At 47.3% G+C, this 22713-nt stretch overlaps 1 protein-coding gene across 4 annotated transcripts in view; it reads left to right on the top strand.

Moving 5' to 3' along the window:
• The first annotated feature begins 355 nt into the window (after positions 1-355).
• LOC148529658 (transmembrane protein 272-like) overlaps positions 356-22713 on the top strand; it is a 48958-nt gene continuing 26600 nt past the window's right edge. Inside the window, exon 1 of one of the 4 annotated variants that reach the window (XM_088468413.1) lies at positions 356-422. The gene's annotated coding sequence lies outside the window, so the exon portion shown is untranslated. Of the gene's footprint in view, positions 423-1314; positions 1516-2060; positions 2119-5201; positions 5397-22713 lie in introns of those variants that run through there. The other 3 variants (XM_088468411.1, XM_088468412.1, XM_088468414.1) reach the window with 3 other exon arrangements.

The raw sequence follows: 22713 nt of genomic DNA on the forward strand, positions 1-22713 counted from the left end.
CTCCACAAAGGGGTAATTCCAGAAGAGAGGGTCCAAGGATGGGGTTTGGTCTCTAGGGAGGGGGCAACACACCCCAGTCTCACTCACTGTTCGCTGTCTCATTCACTCACACAGATTATCCCTTGTACAACTCTCACGCAGCTTAACCCTCACAGCTCTTCCACCTAACACAGTGTTTTTTTAACTCCGGTCCTCAAATACCCCCCCCAACAGATCATGTTTTCTGGATTTCTTTAATCATGCACAGATGAGTTAATCTATTTTGCTGGGTCAGTAATTATCCCACCTGTTTCCACAGACAAAAATCCTGAAAACATGAGCTGTTAGGGCAGTCCTCAAGTATCCCCAACAGCTCTCCCCCCTCACAGCTCTCCCAACAGATGTTTCCTTTCACATAGATCTGCTGAGGAGGAGGCAGCCAGGTCAGTACTGTGGGAGTCGGGGCTAGGCAGAGATGGGTGGGTTTGGGGGTGCGACAATGTGATCACGTCATCATAGCCCAGCCCCCTCTATGCAATGCCGAGATTATGGCATTGTGGAAGTGTGCGGCAGTGGCCCCAGCCCCCAGGAGACTTGCCACTTTACCGAGCGGCCAGGAGTGCCCCGGCGATTCCCGGAGAGTAGGCAAGTATGCTCACAGCTCTAACCCCCAGATCTCCCCTTATACAGATATGCCCCCTCACAGCTCTCCCCCCTAAGAAGTGGTTCCCCTCACACAGATCTGTCCCATAAGATCTCCACCCTCAGCTATCTCCCTAGCAGATCTCATACCTCACAGCTCTCACCCCTAACAGATCTTCCATCACACAGATCTGCCCCTCAACAGATCTGCCCTCATACGTAGCAACCGCATCCCCCAGCACCCATGGTAGCTACGTCCCTAATAATACATTAAGGAGCATTTGTAAAACTGTTTCATTTAGCACCTGAGATTGGACACAAAAGAAGGGGGATTACTGATAAAGACGCTGAGCTTATGGACAGGACCATCAAGAAAACATTTACAGAAAGTACAGTATGTAGCGGTTTGCAAAATAAAATATGGGGACACTTATCTTGCCATTTAGAGAACATTTATAGTACAGTATTGGTTTTAAAATCACAAAATTTCTGCCTATTTACTTTCAATGGCTTTTGTTTGCATGATGTTACAGGTGTATGTGCATTTATACATGTACCAAGGGTGATCATGTTTTTATGGAGAAACTAGTTTCATTTTTGTTTTGAAACTTTCTCTAAAGGAGATCTCCGCCCATAATTGTGATCATGTGATCACATGTCAAAGTTCTGTTATACATAGGAAGTTATGTTCCTCATTAGTACAAGGACAGGGTGTGGAAAGCAGCGCAGCTGAAAACAAAGCCTTGCAGATTCAGGAGGATTTTAAACTTATTTGCATATTTGAGATCACTGGCAAATAACCCCATTTGCTACAATAAGGAGGAGCCCCAGAAATATTGAACATATCACTGCAGACGCTCAAGAGCCTAGGAGAGAACTTCCCAACCTGAGAAAGTGAGAACTGAAGGCAATTTCTCTTTCACTTGCTTTGCTAACTTACCATGCAAATGCTGACTCATTTTAGGAACGTTTCAGTGGGAAATATGTGGAATAATCTATTAGACAATATGTAGTTTTGCTAAATATAAAATATATTTTAGAAATAGTGTTTATTTCAGCAGAACTGCTACCTGGGTATTAGCGACAATTGGAAGATGATCCAATTATACATTGAAATAATAATAATAATAATGGGATCATAACACATAGAGGTATATTTACTAAGTGGTGTGTTCTCAAAACTCAAACCAATCTTGATTTGCTTTAAATATTATTGCCCTTTCTGGTAGGTGAATTCCTGAAAAATGGGGAGGGAGTTGAAAATTCACTGCTTAGTAAATATACCCCATAAAGCCGTACCTACCAACATGACCCATTCCAGGAGGGACAAAATGCTCTGTTCCCAGACTTTCCTCTTCATTTATGATTGCCATTGTCCGTGGTGAAACGCCTTTCTTATCAATTAACTAGTTCAACACAGGTGACGGCAGTCTTACATTAAGAGGAACGTCCAGGAACCGAGCATTTTGTCCCTCCTGGAATGGGTCATGTCGTGAGGTATGTTATAAAGCTATACTACCACCTATAATAAATCTGTACAGGCCTGCAACCATAGGCACAGAAATTATTCTGAGATTGTACTTATGAATTTTTCAACGCTTCTGCTATAGTGGTCAATTGATACAAATATATCTCACATATGTATAAAAATAGCAATATTGGTTACTGAATATAATAAAATGTGTTTATTAAAAACACTTTATATATTCATCATGATAAAAGTAACCAAGCCTTACAGAATTGCAAATGAAAATATCATAGCTAAAAGTATCCAATACTAATGGTGGTTATATAAAAATGTTTGATGGGATTCCTTTTAGTCAACAACTTCATTAGAACAGGGATTCTCAGCCAGTATCATCAAGTACCACTAATACCCCTTTTCCACTAGCTCCAATAACCCGGGTTATTGTGCTGTGTGAAAGGGCAGGGTTGAAATAAACTGGGTTGAGTGAGTCGGCATTTCAACCCTGGTAACGAGAAGGGTTGACCGCATGTTCAACCCTGCTCATGATGCAGTGTGAACGGATAACTTGGGTCGATGCGACCCGGGTCCTGTTTTCTGCATAGGAAGAGACGGTGCTTGGAGATGAGATCATCCCCAAGCGACCGAGGGCATCATGGACCCGGGTCGGGCCGCCTGTCTGACAGGGGTCTCAGCTGGGTCACGTCCTGGGTGGATGCGTGAATATAATCCCGGGTACAACCCGGCAATCTAGTGGAAAAGGGGTATAACAGTAACAGGTCATGTTTTGAGGATTTCTGTCTGTGGAAGCAGGTGGGATATTTACTGACCAATAAAACAGATTCATCTGCATGACTAAAATGTAGTTAATATACCGGCGGCCGACGTTAGAATCCCATCACGGGCCTAAAGATAAGCGTCGAAATACCAACACCTATGTTTAGCCCAATGACGAAATCCCGACAGCCGGCATCCCGACCAAAGGTAAGCATGGCTTAGTAGCTGTTAGCCGTGTGGGGGGGGGGGGGGGTTAGTCTTAGGCACCCTCGGGGAGACTTAGGGTTAGGCACCCCCCGAGAGGGTTCGTTTTAGGCTAGGAGAAGGGGAGGAATAGGTTTATGCACCCCCGGGGTGAGGTTAGGGTTAGGTACTAGGGTGGGAGGTTAGCATTAGTCACCACTAAAGGAGGGTTAGGTTTTAGGAGGGGGAGAGGGGTAGGGATAGGGTACTTACCTGCCCTGTCGGGATCTTCTCCCTCCGGGCTTCCGGCTATTCAGCCACCGGGACTTCATACCCATTCCGACTAAAACATCCTCAAAACATGACATGTTGTTGGCACTTGGGGAGCAGGGTTGAGTACCCCTGCATTAGCACACTAAGGACATTTATCCGGCAGGTTTTTCATAAACTTTTGCAGACTCTACAATTTCTTCATAAACTAATATATCCAGACTATGTAACAGTCTAATGCAGGAGATTTCACGGAAATCTGCTGCAAAAGGCTTACTACTGCTGCATATCACAGTCCCTATTTTTTGTAAATGGGAACTACGGTCTGATCCCTATCTACCAAACTACAAAAAACTTTGCTTTTTGGAGTTTTACCCCATTGGTTTACACCATCCTCAGATGACATAAACTGCATTATGTTTATGGAGGTACCTAAGATCCCTCTCCTGCAGTCTCCGTCCGGCTCCATAATTTGACACCGTGCACAGTGGTATAATTACTAAAGTGAGAGTTTTTAGAAGTGGAGATGTTTCCCATAGCAACCAACCAGATTCTACTTTAACATTTGACTAGCACCTTCTATAAGATAGTAGCTAGAAACTGGTTGCTATGGGCAACATCTCCACTTCTAAAAACTCTCACTTTAGTAAATTTTCCCCCGCAGTGTCAGTTTCTATGAAGAAGTCTTTTGAGGATGTGTAACTTGCAAGGACAGCAGTTATTTCAGGTTACAGTTAGTATATAGTGTGGATAATCATGTAAAAAGTGCCACACATCTAAATCTTATATTTGTAATAATTTGCTGGTTGAAAAAAAAATTGGGCATTTATGGGAGCAAACCACAATCGTCCTTTTGCTCCCAAATGCTGGGAAACGGTTGTTCAGACAAGTTGGTTGAACCAAATAGAACACAGGTTCTCCAACTTTGTCCTCAGGACCCCAAACAGTGCAGGTTTTCCAGGTCTCTTCACAGAATCACAAATGAAATAATTAGCTCCACTTGTGAATTATTTCAAATGTCAGTGAGTAATGACTACACCTGTACTCCTGCTAGGTGACCTGGAAAACGTGAACTATGTGGGGTCCTGAGGACTAAGTTTGAGAACCACTGAAATACTGTACTTCAATTGTCGTTTGTTTCCATGCAATACCAGATTTTCATTCCAACTAAAACCCCTTTTACACCAGGGCAAAAACCTGTTTTTTTTTTGGGTCTACCCGGGTCGCAGCTCAGTGTAAAAGAGTCCTTGAAAAATAACCCAGGTCAAGTGACCCTACAATCTAACCCAGGTAGCTACCAGGGTTGGACCCAGGATGGACCCAGGTAATGGTACAGTGTAAACGGTGCAACCCAGGTTATCTGACCTGGATCATGCCTAAAATGAGCGGATTGGTGGTTGTCGAGCATTCACCTCCCACTTTTTATGACCTCACAGGTTTAGCAGGGCAGACCTGAGTTCAGTGTGAACAGGGCTGACCTGGGAGTAACCCAGATCAAAGGTGCAGTGTAAATGGGTCTGACCTGGGTTGGAACCAGGGGCGGATTGGGCCGCCGGGCCGTTTCCCGCTGGGCCGGTCCCTATATATGTCTTTAGGGGCCGGCGGCCGCCTGGCACGCTTCCGTCACTCACCACGCATATGATCCGCCCCAGCTGCCGCGATCGGAGCTGTCCAGCTCCGATCAGGCAGTGTTACAACCGCGCATGCGCAGCAGCTTACTGTGGAGGGCGCTGCTGAGTCCCCCTGCAAAAAAATGAAGAATGTCTCTAATAGACATCCTTCATCTCTATGGCATTGGCAGCAGCTGCGTGTCCACTCTGCCGCTGCTGCCGCCGCCCCCGCTGCTGCCATTTTCCGAGACCTCTCCACTAAACATCACCCCCGCCCACACTGACTACTCCCGGTCCGTCTGACACCCGGGCAGTCACAGCACTGACATCCGCTCCGCTGTGACACCAGGGCGGGCACCTGTATCCAGCACCTCCCCTTCTTTCTCCTCCTCACCATGACTGATATTACTGACGAGGAGCGAGCTGCCAGGCCTGCGGTGAGAATTAAAAGCTTGCATTGCACTACTGTGGTATGTACCTACCTATATACTGTATATGTACATCTGGTATTTGTATGTATGTGTTATGTGTGTATTTATGTATCTGTATGCATGTAACTATGTATATCTGGTGTATGTATGTACCTATGTATTTGCGCATCTTGTATCTGTATATGTGTTATGCTGGCCATACACGCTGCAATTATCAGGACGATCCGCCCGATATCGGCGGATCGCCGCGATAATTGTAGCGTGGGGGGGGGGCGACCGAGGGTTAAATATTGCTCGGTCGGGCATGCTGGATTGTCCAGCATGCCCGTCCGATGCAATATTTACCCGGTAACTGTCGGCCGCATCGGGCAGTGTATGCCCAGCGCAGCCGACAGACGGACATTTCCTGTGTTCCTTCCTACGGAAGGAACAGGGAAATGTCTCCTCCCCGGGGGCGGAGCGCAGATGTCGGGCTATACACTGTGAGATTTCTCTCACAGTGTATGCCGCGGACATCTGCGGCTGGCAGCCGGCCAGATAAAATGTCTGTCGGTCTGACAGGCATTTTATCTTGCCGTGTATGCCCAGCATTAGATATATATCTGGTATATGTATGTCTGTATGCATGTATGTACCTATAATATGAGCATCTAGTATACGAGTATATTGAGTATGTACTTACTGTATGTATCTGTATGTGTGTATATACCGTATGTACCTATGTAATGTGTATCTACTTATAAATATATGTGTATGTATGTAATACAGTATAAATAAACAAGAGGCAGCATGTTTTCTTTTAGGAAAGGGAATATATATTATGTATATGTGAATTTCTATGTATATGACTGTACAGTATATGTACCTATGTATCTGTGTATATACGTGTCCCTATGTATGTTAGGGCCTGTGTGTGTTTATTTATGTATACATGTACCTATGTAATAATGAATGAACAGCATAAATAAACAAAAGGCATAAATAAATAAACAGTATGTTTTCCACTCTAAAAGGGAGTATATTTGCACATGAGTATGTATGTATACGAGTGTATGTATCTATGCATAGGTTTCCGGGGAACAGCAGTACTGCGCATGCGCGAGTCACCAGGAAAATGGCCGCCGTCATATTCCCAGTGATTTTTTTTTTTTTTTGCTGCTCTGCAGCGCCAACCCGGTCAGAGCAGCACTCTGGAGACTCCGGACAGGTAAGTATGAAACTAAGGACCTCATTCAGAGTCGGTCGTTGCGGCCGCTCGGTCGTACGCAGCCGATGTTCGCTAAACTGCGCATGCGTAAAATTCGCAACGCGCGTGCGCAAACTAGCCGCTATGATCAGAAATTTCTCTCTCCTTGAACACAGCCAGGTCGTTAGTTTGAGTGACAAAATCAACTGTTTGTGGGTGGTAACAGGGGAAGGTGCTTGAAAACGGGGGAGTGGAGATCCGAACGCAGGCGTGCCTGACTATGCGAACGGCGTTTAGTGGGAGTGCATAATTAACAAAGTAGTGTCATGGCACATGTGACATGGGAGGTTTTTACACTGACCTGATCGTAGTGCTTAAGAGAGGGTATGGTCAGCCTTAAGCTCTGCGATCAGCTCCGATGGGTCCCGATGGTCGCGATTAATCCTTATATCCCAGGAGATGACGTGTGTTGTGATCGAGAAAGGGGCGTGATTTAGTCTTACGACCACTTCTTACCCTCGGTCGTTCAGCTAACGATCTCATCTTAGCGACGCAACTTGCGAACACTTCATTTGCATATCCAGCCCCTTTCCCCTACGACCGTGCGGCTGCAACGACCGACTCTGAATGAGGTCCTAAATGTGTGCAGTTTGGGCCCCCTTGGACCCAGGGGTCCATGTGCACCCTGCACCCAATATAGATATGCCCCTGCATCCATAACTATGCACAAGGGATGTGTGGCATATACTAACTGTTTTATGCTTGTGGGATGCACGTGACTATAGCACATGCGCTGGGGAAAGCAGGGGCTTTTGAGTGAAGCTTTGAATAGGGTGCCTAGAATCCTAGCACCGGCCCTGAGTGCACCACTCACAGCTCCGGCTCCGGGACAACAAGCAGCAGGCACACACACAGTACAAGACGGCACAGTAGCATCCTGCACACAGGAGCCGGCAGCCTAAAGTTTCTAACTGTCACAGTCTGTATGACAGTAAGCTGATGTACTATATTTAAAATATGTCTGCCTGTCTGAATATATATATATATATATATATATATATATATTCTCCTATCCACTTGCTATATACTGTGTGTGTGTATGTGTGTGTGTGTATATATATATATATATATATATATATATATATATTAGTAAGACATTATATATATATATATATATATATATATATTTATTAATTATAATACATATCTGTATTATATACATCACTGCAATGCTCTCTGCATTATTTGGTGGTGACTATGACTCGCTCTGCATTATATAGTGGTTGCTGCGATGTTCTCTGTATTTGGTGGTCGCTGTGATGCTCTCTGCATTATATGGTGGTTGCTACAATGTTCTCTGTATTATGTGGTGGCAGCTGTGATACTATTATAGGCTGGTAGCTGTGATGTTCCCTGTGTTATCTTCCATCAACAGACCCGCCCTTTCAAGAGAGCCCGCCCCCATTAGGGCTGCTTTCAAAAATTTCCCGGGCTGGTTTACAATCCCAATCCGCCCCTGGTTGGAACCATGTCTGAAAACCCAGGTCGGACCCGGGTTTTTGGTGGAAAAGAGGTAATAGTGTGTCCCTCCGCAATTACTCTCTGCTGTTATTGCAGTGAGAGTTACCTTGCGGTCAGCTTAATTGGCTGGTTGGAAAGATGATCTTTTAATGTTTGGCCAGTTTTAGTAGTCATTTATGATACAATGTTAATAATCCAATTGTTTTCTTTTTACTTTATTTTTTTTTTCTGTAGCTGGAATAGGTTGTTGCTTCTATTTCAAATGTTTGTTCTTGTGCGTTATCCCAACCTGTGGAGCAGGCTGGGATTTTTACATGTTGAAGACACAATTTTCTGTTGCAGATGTAGAATAGGTCTATTATAATCTTAGTGGAGCATCTGTACTGTCTGTTTACTAGTTCAGTCGCTGTTTGAGCTGCTATAGCAGTGTTTCCCAACCTCGGTCTATAAGGCATACCAACAGTCCTGGCTTTAGTGACATCCATGATGGTTAAATCAAAATAAGTGCAGTACTAATTAAGAGGACCGTGGTTGGGAACCACTGTGCTGTAGTAATAAATGGATGGTGACTGTGTTTTCTCGTCTTCCGTTTTCGTTAATTAGGCTAGCTGTCATTCAAAACTTTTTGAACTGTTGACCCATCTTCTCAAGTTCTTCAGGCAAAAAAAGATGCCCAGGACTACTGCTAAATAGCATTGGTCCCTTCCTGTTACTGCTGCCTGACGGGCTGCCAAATCACTGTGGACCTGGAAGAGAAATGGGACAAATCCAAATTCTGCGAGGAATGGTCACGTCCTTTCAGTAAAAATATAATGCAAAATTCGATGCTTGCCAGCGCGAAGCTGCACAGGTGAACATTTCTCCTTGTCCATAACTCAGTGGGTCCCCACAAGCAATGGCAGGCCTGGACATTTAGTACCCAGCCCCTCTCTCGGTTCTCCTGAACTCAGCAGCTTAAAGAGACTCCTTTAGCCATTTTCATCAGCCCCTGCCTCCAGTGGCACTTACAATCTATATTGCCTAACACGCAAGCGCACACACTAGAGTTTAGTTTTGCCAGAAGCCTACCAGCATGTTTTTGAGTAGTGTGAGAAGAAACTGGAGCACAATGGATGAAACACACAGGGGGAGATCATACAAACTCCACACAACCCTGGTTGTAATTGAGTTCATGATAACAATGTCATATTAAAATATTTTCAGTAAGTGGTAGTGCAGCTTTAAAATGAAAAGTTTCAATAAACATTTCTAGAAGGTGAAACGTTCCTGCCTGTACATCATTAAAGCCAGGTAACGTACTCTGGGGGAGATGTACTAAGCTCTGGAAATTGATAAATTAGAAAGTGATAAACTACCAGCCATTCAGCTCCTAACTGTCATGTTATGGGCTTTGTTTGAAAAATGACAGTTAGGAGCTGATTGGCTGGTAGCTTATCACTCTCCAATCTATCACTTTCCAGAGCTTAGCACATCTGCCCCTCTAAACTCAGGCTGCCAGGTTATCTTAACCTGGGAGTGTGGAATGAATATTCTCAATAGTCCACATATATGCTCAATGTCCACAGAGTAGGAATTTTTACATACACATTAACTAGTTGCAGTGCTCTTGAACCACATTTATGTTCAATGTTGTCTGACCTGACAAAACTGCTACAAAGGGACAAAGAAACACTGTTCTATAACCATACTTGCCTACTTTTGGAAACTAGTTTTAGGGTGATTCTAGATTAGGGGTGGGCAATAAGCGGCCCCCAAGCATGCCCTGACACAGATTTGCTATTTGGGCATACTAAAACTGTTGCAAGGCATGCTGGGATTTGTAGTTCAAACAGCTGGAAGGCCGCTTAATGCCCACTCCTATTCTAGATGGTAAGAGAGTTTGCATAGCACGCCGCTGAGGAGGCATGTCATGCTCCGCCTAAAGGGCATGTCTAGCTCCATCTATGGGCGTGTCCGACCTAGGTTTTCAGATATGGGGCCTGATTCAGGTTAGTTTGCACGGAAGCGATCGCACGCACCATAATTAATCCATTCGCACTGCCGTCGCAGCACAAGTTGCAGATGCCTACACTACATAATGCCGTCCCCTTACCCTCTACTAACATCTGTACTAATGTGCAAATATGTGAAATCATCGGTAACATTGGAGCTCCACACACACTTGTGGTTGCCGCAGAATTTGCTAAACTTCCTGCATGCAGTGAGAATTTATGCACTCCCTTGCAACAGCGTTGCAACGCACTGACACGCCTGCGTTCGCACGACCACCCCCCCCCCCCGTCACCACCCACAAACGGCACTTCCTATCAATCACTGAGTGCTGGGTCTGTGTACTGCATGTGATTGCATTCCCGATTGCAGCGCCTGGTTCACGCACGCGCACTGCGTCTTATACACATGTGCAGAATGCAAATATCGGATGGCTGTGTACGAGCGCAGCCTTGCGACCGGGTCTGAATCGGGCCCATGGTCCCAACCTAGGTCAGACCCTGTTTACACAGCACCATCGATCTGGTTTATTCTCAGGTCAGCCCCGTTCACACTGAACCTGGGTCTGCCCTACTAAACTTGTGAGGTCATAAAAAGTGGGAGGTGACTGCACCACAACCACCAATCAGCTCATTTTAGGCATGACCCAGGTCGGAGAACCTGGGTTGCGCCGTTTACACTGCACCATTACCCAGGTCCATCCTGGGTCCGACCCTGGTAGCTACCTGGGTTGGATTGCCAGGTCACTTGACCCGGGTTAGTTTTCAGGGACCCTTTTACTCTGTGCTGCGACCTGGTTAGACCCAGCAAAAACCCAGATTTTTGCTGTGGTGTAAAAGGGGTATTACTAAGTGCAGCATGCTGCCAGATGGGTTTTGTTTATGGATTGCATGTGCAGTCTCAAAATATCGCTAATTTACATGATGATTGTCTCAAAATGAGACTCTGGTTAACTGTTTTAATTACCTCCACTGTTACACAGTGGAGGTTATAGCACTGGCACACAGGGGTCAGTGTACACACACACATGGCCGACAAGAGCCGGGTCTAATTGCGGGAGGTGTGGCCACGCCCCCTTAGGAAAACAAAGAAAAAAATAATTTCAGCACTTGGGAGAGGGGGGGGTGGTTGGGGGGCGCTGTGTGCCCCTCAGCCCGGCACACTGCCAATGGGGGGCGCAATTAGCGTGATCGCTACCACCATAGGCATAGGAAATTGTGCCGACTGCGGCTTTAGCAGCCACGAGCAGTCTCCCAGTGCGCTGCTGTGACTAAAGAGGGAGAAGGAGCGGTGCCAGACCCAGGGGCGCCGAGAGGAGTGGGGGAGCGGGTACAGTTTGCCCGGGCTTCCAGAGGGGCCCGGCGGGGGCCCGGGTCTGGCGCCGTCCCCCCCCCTCGCTTCCTCCCTCCCTCTGCAGCAGCCCAGCACACAGCGTGTGCTGGGCTGCAGCGGGAGATTGCTTGCGGCTGCTAAGTAGCAGCCACAGCAATCTCCTATGCCTGAAGGGGGGAGCGATCACACTGATCGCGCCCCCCACTGGCTTTGCGCCGGGCTGAGGGGCTCACAGCGCCCCCTGCACGCAGCGCCGCTTCGCGGCGCTGCAAAACACTGTTTTTTTTCAAGGGGGCGTGGCCATGCCTTCTGAAATTAGGCCACGCCCCCTCTTTACCGGGGCCCCCGCGTGGCTCTCTACGTCCCTGGCCGGACCCGGGCCCCTGCAGCAAGCACATACTGTGACTCTCACACACACACACATGTGTCACAGGGGGAGAGGGATTTGCTACTGTCGCTGGAGACAGACGCTATGGTGTGTGGTCTCCATGCCTGCACTGGTGACTGGCTGCTCACAGGCTCTGCTGGTTGGCCGACGTTGCCCAAGAACCTGCGGTGCGTAGCCGGCCTATTTTGCATGCTTGCACCAAGCTCCACCCCCGTCACAGGCAGGCTCGTGCATGCGCGCTCCAGACTTCAGATGGGGCTGGGGGATTTGGAAGGCTTTGCGGGGCAGTGGGAGACTGGTTGGTGGAACAGAAGCGTCACGCTGTACGCGGGAGTGTTGGAAAGTATTACTATAACCTTCATCACTTTTGGACATTAAACGTTCCATATTCCAATGGTCTAACAGAAAACAGGCAAAAATTCTTTGTGGTATCTATATCCGAATTATCCATAAGAATGTCATCTAATTAAAGTTTTATTTCGCATTTGTTGTTTTTATTGTTGCAGTGAAGCAGAATGTAGGGTAGGGTTCCCTAACATAACAGAATAACTATATTTACTAATTTTCTGCGGAGACGGTATGTAGCTGTGGATTTATTTATCAAAATAACATTTATTTAGAGAGTTTGGGGATCTTTGTAGCCCTAGTGAATCTCCTTTAGCAAATATTCTAAAATTACTTGTAGTCACTACCAACCAATCTACCAGCTTTTTTATTTGAGCCTATTTTTCAGCCGCCCCCTTTTCCTTCGCAGCACACGTTATCTCCAGGAAGTGTATAAGACCATCGGTAACATCAAGAACCATCGAAGGCAAACACAGTGCTTGATGTAGACCCTACCGCATGCACTGCGAATGCTTCAGCTAAAAAAAGAGCCTGGTGATGTGTACAATGATGCTACACTGTAATTATGGACGCCCTTTAGTTGGTGTAAAAACGCCCAGCCACGCCTGTGCTAGTGCAAGCACACCCCGTATACACTGACCTGCCCCAGCCCCCACCCCCACACGCCCTGTCCTGTTACTCAAACTACCGCTCTTGAAATGTGCTAGAGAGCGTTTGCTTCCCGATCGCAGTGACTGGTTTGCGCATGCATATATTGACTAGAGATGAGCGGGTTCGGTTCCCAGAGAACTGAACCCACCCGAATTTAGCATATCCGAGTCGGATCCAAGCAGGCTCGGAGGTTCCCGCCTTACTCGGTTCTCGAAACCGAGGCAAAACCATAGAGACGGAAATCTCACGGTTCGCAAGCTTTCGTCTCTATGATCAATGTAGTATATACAGACCACGGGACAGATGCCATTTCACTCCGGCTCTGGAGACTGAACAGGGAGGGCGGGTAGTGTAGGGCTGGGAGAGGTGCTGGTGCTATCTGTTGTGTCCTGGGCTGGTGCTGATCCATTTTGGTCTCTGGTCATGGTGCTGTCACTGTCACTGTGCTGTCTCCTGAGTCCTGATCCATTCCGGTCTCTGGTCACGGTGCTGTCACTGTCTCTGTGCTGTCTGCTGATACATCAGGGCTTTCTGCTGTGTCCTGGGCTTGTGCTGTGTTCATCTCTGGACCCAAGTTCTGGACTCCAAACAAAAAAAAAGTCAAAAAAAAAAAAAAAAAATCAAATTGTCTTTTATTATATTTTTCTGTGTGTGCATGGGTGTTCGGCTGAACCACATTAGTGCACAAGATCCAGCGACTCCAGTCATGCTCAATCAAAAAAAAACAATACAAGTGTCTTTATATAGTTATATTTTTTTCTTCTGTGTGTGCTCGTGGGTGTTAGGCTTATCCGCAGTAGCGCACAAGAGCCAGCCAGCAACGCAAGTTGCAACCTTGTGCTGCCTGACTACAGTCGTGCTCCAAACAAAGCTCTGGGGCCAAGTTCTTCTGGAGCTGACAAAAAATAAAAATCATCATTTGTCTTTTTTTCTAATATTTTTGTGTGTGCGCACGACTGCACGTGTGTGAATTTTGTAACCGCACCTTTGCTACACTATTGGTGATTGTGACACTGCTTCTAGACTGCAGAAAAATTATGGAGGGCTGTCACATGACAGGAGAGCAAGGCCAAGAACCACATGTTGTAGCTGCCGCCAGCAGTGCAAGAGCGTCAACTTCCTCGACCTCTAGGAGGGCCCATGCCCCAGGGCTTAAGTCACGCCATCGATATGGTAAAGCAAGTTTTACTGAAATTAAGAAAAAAAAAATTAACAGATATTTGCCTTTAGATAAACAAAAAGTTGGCAATATGCCATTCACTACACGAAGTGGAAAGGAAAGGATAAGGCCTTGGCCCTTTCTTTATGAAGACTGCTGATAGCCCTTCTAGTAGTGGTGGTGGTGGTCCAATTAAAAATGTGAAAGTTGTTAAGACCGCTTCGGAAAAACCAACTGTGTGCCCTGAGAAATCGAAATCACAAATCCCAGAGGAGAGTGCAAGTGTGTCCGCGGTTGCCATGTGTGAGCCCGACCTAAATAGTGTACTGGAGGATCCTCCAAGTTCCAACATTTGTGTGCCCTCTGTAAATGTGGGGAAGGGCAGTCAACATCTTGCACACGTAGTCATTGAGGATGCTTCTGTGGAATTGCACATGGAGGAGGAGGATATTTTGGTGGATGAAGGTGCTAAGGATGATGAGTATGTGATGATGAAGATGTTGGTGATGAATATGTTGATGCCGAGGATGTCCTTTGTGTAAGTAAGGCAACAGCTGTTGCCCATGGTTTGAAAAAGCCAAAGCCCATTGTTGTCATGCCGGGACAAAAGACAAAAAAATCTACTTCTCACGTGTGGAATTATTTCCATCCTGATCCGGACAACAGTTGTCAAGCCATATGTGCCCGTTACCATGCAAGAGGGAGGGACCTAAACCACCTTGGAACCTCCTCCTTGTTACGTCACTTGGCGCGCATTCATCAAATATCAGAGTGTATGTCGCCAAGTTCCAAAACTCACCTACCTGCTCCCTCTCTGTGAGATCCAATCGCCTTCGATCTCCAACACCAACATGTACATCCTCATTCGTGATCGGAAGTAATTTAAAAAAACAATTGGCTATTAAACAGTCCTTTGATAGAGGAAGTAAGTATAACAGCTGTCACCCAGTTTCACAGCGGATCACTGATGCCATGACGGCTGTGCTAGTATTAGATGGTGAAATAATAAAAAATAAGGATGATAGTGTGGAGGAAGTGCAAAAGGAGGATGAGGGGGAAATTTGTATCCTATCTGACGATAATGTGGATGTTGATGATAAGGATGTGGTTTGCGTAAATCAGCCACCAGTGGCAGCAGTTCTTGCTAATGATAAAAAGAAAGTCAGAAAAGCAACGTCTTGGGTGTGGAATTATTTTAATCTAAATTCTGACAATAGTGGTGAAGGCATCTGTTCCATTTCTGAAGCCAAAGTCCGCAGAGGAAGGGACGTTAACCATCTAGGCACCTCCTCCCTGTTACATCATTTGCAGCGAGTTCATGCAATTTGTTTAACAAAATTATAATTTGTAAATTAATAGCAAGCAGTCCAGTATCAGCTACCAGCAGTTTGGGCCGTCACATGCAATCTCCACCACCAACACCCTCATCATCAACCTCCTCCTTAATAATTGAAGGTAGTCCTTCCAAAAAATATTTTGTGGGGCCAAACAAACCAAGGAGTTCAGCCACGAAAGTGTCAGTCCTAGTGGCTAAAGTGCTTAGTTTGTTAAACCGTGCATGTCCTTTTTAATATCCCACATAAGAGTGGGTGGGAGGGACATTTCCATGTTGCTCCTCTTTCCTTTACATTTGGCACAATTTGGGGCAATGCCGACTGACATTTATTATAGTTTATTAAACTGCCATCCAGTCTGCCACTGCTGTGTGGTAATGTTTCATAGATATCCTATATTTTTTTAAACTGCCATGCATTTGTGCTGCTGCTCTGTTGCTTACTTTAGCTAGCCAGCTCGCTGCAGCCTTTGGCCTATATTGGTGAAAAATAGTGAAATCAGTATTGTGAGCTGTGAGGTGGTTAAACATGCCTAGAAATGCCTGAAAATCATTGTTATTAAGGTTAATAATTCTGTAGGAACAAAAACAGGCCCAAATTATGTGGTTATAGCTGTTTTTATGATTTTTTTAAAGAAAAAATCCAGATCCAAAACACGAAAACAAAACCGGGAGGGAAAAAAATCCAAAACCAGATCCAGATCCAAAACATGGGGGTCGGCACACATCTCTAATATTGACGCTTGCGCAGACGGCGACAATCGCCCATAGCGAGCGATCGCGGCTTAGCATACGGGTCTGAATCCGCTCCTGCATGAGCAGGTTATTTTCCTGGCCAATAGATTATGGATACAGGATCACTCATTGTCAGAGCTGTTGAGTAGTTTGACAGACTCTCACTAGTGTAGTGCAAGGCATTCTTGCTAGGCAATCACCAACAAACCACTGAGCGTTTGGTCATTATGTTTATTTTATCCTATTTAAACGTAGGCATGTGCAGCATATTACATTAGGGGGTGCACCACCGTAAAAATCTTTCTAGCTCTGCTTATGGTGTCAAGAACCAGTCAGGGTGCTAGTCTAGCATTACCTTTTAAAATCATCAATTCACTTCTTATCATAATTAAACCCAATCATTCAAATATCATGTCCCACACAATATTCCCACATTATTCCACATCTTGCTTATCCATGACCTTTCAAACGGCTACTGCTCTCTTCTACTGCAACAGATGTGTACACTTTGCATCATACTTGCCTACTTTCAGGGAGATTACAGTCGGTTGTAGTAATATGAGCCATGCTCCCATGGGCGGGTCTAGCTTCACCCATGGGCGTATCTATTGCCACTCAGGGGTGTCAGTCCTATGCTATGTGCAGGATCTCTGTCAAAGTATAGCTCCAATGTGCACAGTTAAGTGTCTAAGGGGTCTGTTTATTAAGCTTTGTTAGGAAATAAAGGGGTCTTTTAAATAGGGAGATAACACACCCGAAAAAGGGCCATGGCCGCATGGGGAAGGGCCAGGGAAGAGATAGGAGAGGCTAGGAGATGCTGGGGATAAAATAAGAGGAAGCTACAAGCAAGAATGATAATAAACAGAAAATTGGCAGGCCCAAACCGTGCCCCCTGCCCTCGGGGCCCTGTGCCTTGGCACAGGTCGCACTACCCTAGTTACGGCCCTGGTCCTAACTACCATGTCACAGGCTGTTTTAAAATGACAGTTGGGAGCTGATTGGCTGGTACCTTATCTCCGTTCACTTTATCTCCTAACAAAGCTTAGTAAATAGACCCCTTAGTCCAAAACCACTCCTGTGACACTTCAATAATGTGAACCAAGCACTTGCCTATGGTAACTAAATGTCAGTGGTAGCTGGAGGGAGAATATACAATAGCAAAATATGCAATGAAAACATATAATGAGTAATAGGATGAACACGGTGAATAGTAAGGTGGATAAAAACAGATTAACTTTTATTCAACTCGGTGTAATGGTTAGCATTACTGCCTCACAGCACTGAGGTCATAGGTTCGATTCCCACTATGACCCTAACTGTGTGTAGTTTGTATATTCGTCCTGTGCAGGGCCGGTTCTATAATTACGCATGGTACGCGGCCGCGTAGGGCGCCACACAGTGAAAGGCGCCGCGGCCGCGACCATGCTGATTTATAACTTAATTAAATACAACCAGCAGCTGAGGCAGACCGCGGGCAGACTGTGTCACTGTGACACAGCTGCACCGCGGTTGTAATGGGCGGCCGTCTGATGGCTTGTATTGGTGCGACGTGACATCATGACGTCACATCATAGGACGCCGTGGCTGTTGAGTCCACTGTCCAGTGTCCACCTGAGGTAAGGGGCGGGCGTTTTGTGAATGGGAGCGGGCGGCAGGGGCGGATTGGAAATTTAATTTAGCGGGCATATTCCCGGCTAGCCTGTGAAGCCGACTCGACAGCCAGCCGAGGCAATTTTTTTTGCCCCGCCCCAATGCATGACAGGCAGCTTGCCTGCACTTGGGTAGAGCGGCCCGCGGAGGAGCTCTTAGCATCATGAGGCTTTCAGGCCATGTCTAGCAAGACGCAGCTCTTTCCCAGCCCCATCACTCTGACGGATGGTGAGTCAGCTGCACCAGAGAATGGAGGAAGCAAAGGAATGGATTGGCTGCTGGCAGTCGTCCCTACACACACAGAGCAGCGCATACAGCCCTCACACCCAGCTAGAGGCAGGTAACCGGCTTAGGGGTTCGTGGGCACTGGACCCAGGGGTGCTACTTCTAAAAATGATAAGTCTCTCCATCCTTTGCTGTGCATGACATCCTTTGCCCCCACCCTCCACCTGCGTGTGACAGCCTAGCCCTTTCTGCAAGTGACAGCCTGCCTCCCCCTCTCTCTCGCGTTAGCCAGCCTCTCTTCCCTTTTCATAATTCAGTGACAGCCCGTCTCCCTCCCCTGCGTGGCCGTGTGATGACCTGCTGCCTGTCTCCCTCTCCGTTGTAAGTAACAGCCTCCTCCTCCTGTGTGTGGCAGCCCGTCTCCTCTCCTACCCCTGTGTGTGACAGCCCGTCTCCTCTCCTACCCCTGTGTGTGACAGCCCGTCTCCTCTCCTACCCCTGTGTGTGACAGCCCGTCTCCTCTCCTACCCCTGTGTGTGACAGCCCGTCTCCTCTCCTACCCCTGTGTGTGACAGCCCGTCTCCTCTCCTACCCCTGTGTGTGACAGCCCGTCTCCTCTCCTACCCCTGTGTGTGACAGCCCGTCTCCTCTCCTACCCCTGTGTGTGACAGCCCGTCTCCTCTCCTACCCCTGTGTGTGACAGCCCGTCTCCTCTCCTACCCCTGTGTGTGACAGCCCGTCTCCTCTCCTACCCCTGTGTGTGACAGCCCGTCTCCTCTCCTACCCCTGTGTGTGACAGCCCGTCTCCTCTCCTACCCCTGTGTGTGACAGCCCGTCTCCTCTCCTACCCCTGTGTGTGACAGCCCGTCTCCTCTCCTACCCCTGTGTGTGACAGCCCGTCTCCTCTCCTACCCCTGTGTGTGACAGCCCGTCTCCTCTCCTACCCCTGTGTGTGACAGCCCGTCTCCTCTCCTACCCCTGTGTGTGACAGCCCGTCTCCTCTCCTACCCCTGTGTGTGACAGCCCGTCTCCTCTCCTACCCCTGTGTGTGACAGCCCGTCTCCTCTCCTACCCCTGTGTGTGACAGCCCGTCTCCTCTCCTACCCCTGTGTGTGACAGCCCGTCTCCTCTCCTACCCCTGTGTGTGACAGCCCGTCTCCTCTCCTACCCCTGTGTGTGACAGCCCGTCTCCTCTCCTACCCCTGTGTGTGACAGCCCGTCTCCTCTCCTACCCCTGTGTGTGACAGCCTGTCTCCCCCCCCTCCACCATCCCTTTTGTGCAACAGTCTGTCTCCCCCCTCTTCCCTGCTAATGACAGCATGACACCCCCTACCTTCCCTGCATGTTATCATGTACCCTCTCCCCCAGTGTATGACAGCATTTGATATTTTCTATCTCTGACCCCCCATATGTCTCCTTCCCTTTCGTTGTGACAGCGTCTGCCTCCTCCCCTCTCCCCTGTGTTGACAGTAATGGTGCGTACACACTGGGCGATTAAAGCGGACGACTGAACGATAACGATATCATTATCGTTCAGTCGTCCACTTTATCGTCCATTTTTTACAGAAAAACGATGAACGATACCGACGATGCGCGTTCCCGCGGGTCGTTCGTCATTATCGTTCATCGGGTTAACATGCAGGCCAACCTGACGATGTCGTCGGGTTGCTACATGTTGGGGTATGGGGGAGAGCCCGGCGCTGAACGATATCGTTAATGATATCGTTCAGCGGGTGTGCTCAATGTCATGAACGACATTGAGCACACCCTGTCGGGGACACACTAGTGTGTACGCACCTTTAGTCTCTTCCCTTCCCTCTGAGTATTGTGACAGCTGCTGTTTCTTCCCCTCCCAATGTGTTGTAAGTTTTGGGGTCTATTCACTATCACATAATTTCTTCAAAAGCAGGTGATCATGCACATTTTCACCTACTTTTGGAGAAATACATTTTTGGAGCCATTCATCATAAAGGTAATGGAGGAGATATCACTGATATCTCCTACTTACCTCTCTCTACCGATGTGGCCACTGTCCCCATAAACTAGTATGGGGACCTAAATTCATCATGCTCCGAAAACACAATATATTCGAAGTCTGGCAATTGCCATCTACAAATGGTCTTTGCTCCCGCACACCCAGTCCTTCCCTATGGGAAGGAGTCCCGGGTTGTGAACAGGGATCCTTTCAGATCCCTCCTCCCCTGTCTAGCTCCTTCTGCCGGATGCTGGGGCTTAGTGTGTCTGCGTGAACTCTAGTTCACGCAGCTGCCTAAGCACTGCTGAGTCTTCACTGCTCCAGACCCCGATAATTAACAAAATGAATAGACCCCTGTGTCTCTTATCCCCCTCTGTATTGTGGCTAGTGCTAACTACAATCCTGCCTATATTTGTGTTGGACCCCTCCTACATTTTATTTGGTCCACCTACATGAGGCCAATTTCAGAGTTTTTTTTCCAGGGCCACTTTAAGTTCACAATTCGCTCCTGGCGGGCGTGTATGGTTCCGTAGAAAGCGGGGAGTGGAAGTATGCCTCCATGACAGGAGGAAGGCACGTTTGGCACACTTTGTGTTTGTGTTTGTAGGGGGAGTGCAGTCACACTTTAAATTTCTGTTTATGTGGTGGGTGCTGTCACACTGTTCCTGTGTGTTTAGGGGTATGTTGTCACACTTTTCTATGTGTGTAGTGGGTGTGCTCTCACACTTTGTGTGTTTAAGGGAGGGGGTGCAGTCACACTTTGTGTAGAGGGGGTGGGGGTCCTGTTACACTTTGTGTAGAGGGGGTGGGGGTACTGTTACACTTTGTGTAGAGGGGGTGGGGGTAGTATCACATTTTGTGTATAGGGGATGGGGCTATGCATTACTTGTATATGACAGGGGCTATTTCGATCTTAATTTATGTAACTTTAAACAGTTGCACATTTCCATATTGTTATGAGTGTTCATGACATGTTTTTTTATTTTTATATAAAACTGGTCTTTTGATCTAAAGCAGTGATTCCCAACCTCGGTCCTCAAGGCACACTAACAGTCCTGGTTTTAATGATATCCATGATTGAGCACAGATTGTTAAATCAAAATAACTGAGGTACTGATTAAATCACCTGTGCTCAAGTATGGCTATCCTTAAAACCTGGACTGTTAGGGTGCATTGAGAACCGTGGTTGGGAATCCCTGATCTAAAGATTCACCTTGTGTATTGTCACATTATTATCCAGAACCTGGGGCATAACTGGGGCACCTTTATCAACTACTTGCATCTTTTGTAGCTATGTGTTACAGAGCAGGATGTAGTGCCAGACCCTACATCATTTATCCTTACCTCTCATTTACATGAAGTTAAGGGCCTGATTCAGACCCACTCGCGAGCGGCTGTCCGCTCGCAAGTGGGTCGATGGTCTGCACTGAGCATGCGCACGACGGAGGGAGCTCCGTCGTGCGCATGCGCCAGACACGACGAGCGAAGGAAAGTCCTTCGCTCGTTGTGTCCGATCAAAGGGGGCGTGCTGTCAATGTTGATTGACAGCACGCCCCCTTTGGTGGGCGTGCCGGGGGCGTGCCTCCCTGACGGGGGCGTTCCCACGGGAACGCCTCCCGTCAGAAGCCGGCCCACTGACATCACTAGTGATGTCAGTGGGAGTGATTTTGGCTCTGATAGAGCCAAAATCACTCCGGAGCTTGCGGTTGAAAACCTCAATCGCAGGCTCCGGCTCGCAATTTCGATGGTCGCGATGGTCTCGACCATCGCGGCCATCAAAAAGCACGTTCGTATAGCCTGTGGGTGGTGACCCACAGCTATACGAGCGTCCAGGAGGACGCTCCATGAAAATGGAGCCCGGCCCTCATTCAGAGCGTGCGCTGTGCTCAGAGCGTACGGCTCTGAATGAGGGCCTAAATTTTATAATTTTCTCAGCTTTACCTGTCTCCCACCCACAATGCCTAAGGCTACATCTGGCATTATTGGAAGTCTTCTGAAAATGAAACCCATAAATCTAATTCTAGTCCATATAGAGCTAGATTATTTCAAATTATACAATTATTATCAAGTGAGCCTGGAGTCCGGGACCAATATTTGATCTAAATTTAAATCACACAATTACCATACATATAAGGGGTGCCAAAATCTGTATTCGCTTACCAAAAAATTTAGGCTTGGGCCAGCCCTGTTCCTGTGCTTGAGTGGGTTTCCTCTGGTTACCCTGGTCTCCTCCCACACTCCAAAAATATACTGGTAGGTTAATTGGCCCTCAACAAATATTAACCCTAGTGTGCAGGGCATACTTGCCAACTTTTGAAAACTAGTTTCAGCGAGATTATATTTGTTAGTAGAATGCGCTGCGCGGTGCGCCATTGAGGGGACGTGTCATGCTCCGCCCCACATGTGTATCTAGCTCCGCCTATGGGTATATAGATTTCCACTCAGGGGTGTGTCCTGTATTGGTAGGTAAAAAGTGTAGTACTAAGAGCAGCTGGGCAGGGTAGAGGGGTATGGAGGGGCAGTAGAATGCTGGTAGCTGATCTTAGTAGTATTATGGTGTAATAGTTTAACATGGGCACCAGCAAGGTGATAATTATAGTTCCAGCAATGACTCTCTTGCATGGTGAGGTGATCCCTGGCATTGGTGGGGAGGGGGGCATAGGGGGTGCTGGAGGGAGCTGGCAGCTGACCTCAGTATAGTTGGATTTAATAGGTCTAACATGGTATAAGCAGGATAACAATCACAGCTGCCAGCACTGCCTCCTGCTGGGTGAGGTGATCCTGGCATGGGGGGGGGGGTTGTATATAGGATGCTTCCTCTCAGTGTTATTGGGGGTGTAACAGTGTGACATGGGCACCAAAAGGGT

Source organism: Taudactylus pleione, unplaced genomic scaffold, assembly GCF_031769625.1.
Source record: "Taudactylus pleione unplaced genomic scaffold, aTauple2 ptg000085l, whole genome shotgun sequence".
Classification (NCBI taxonomy): domain Eukaryota; kingdom Metazoa; phylum Chordata; class Amphibia; order Anura; family Myobatrachidae; genus Taudactylus; species Taudactylus pleione.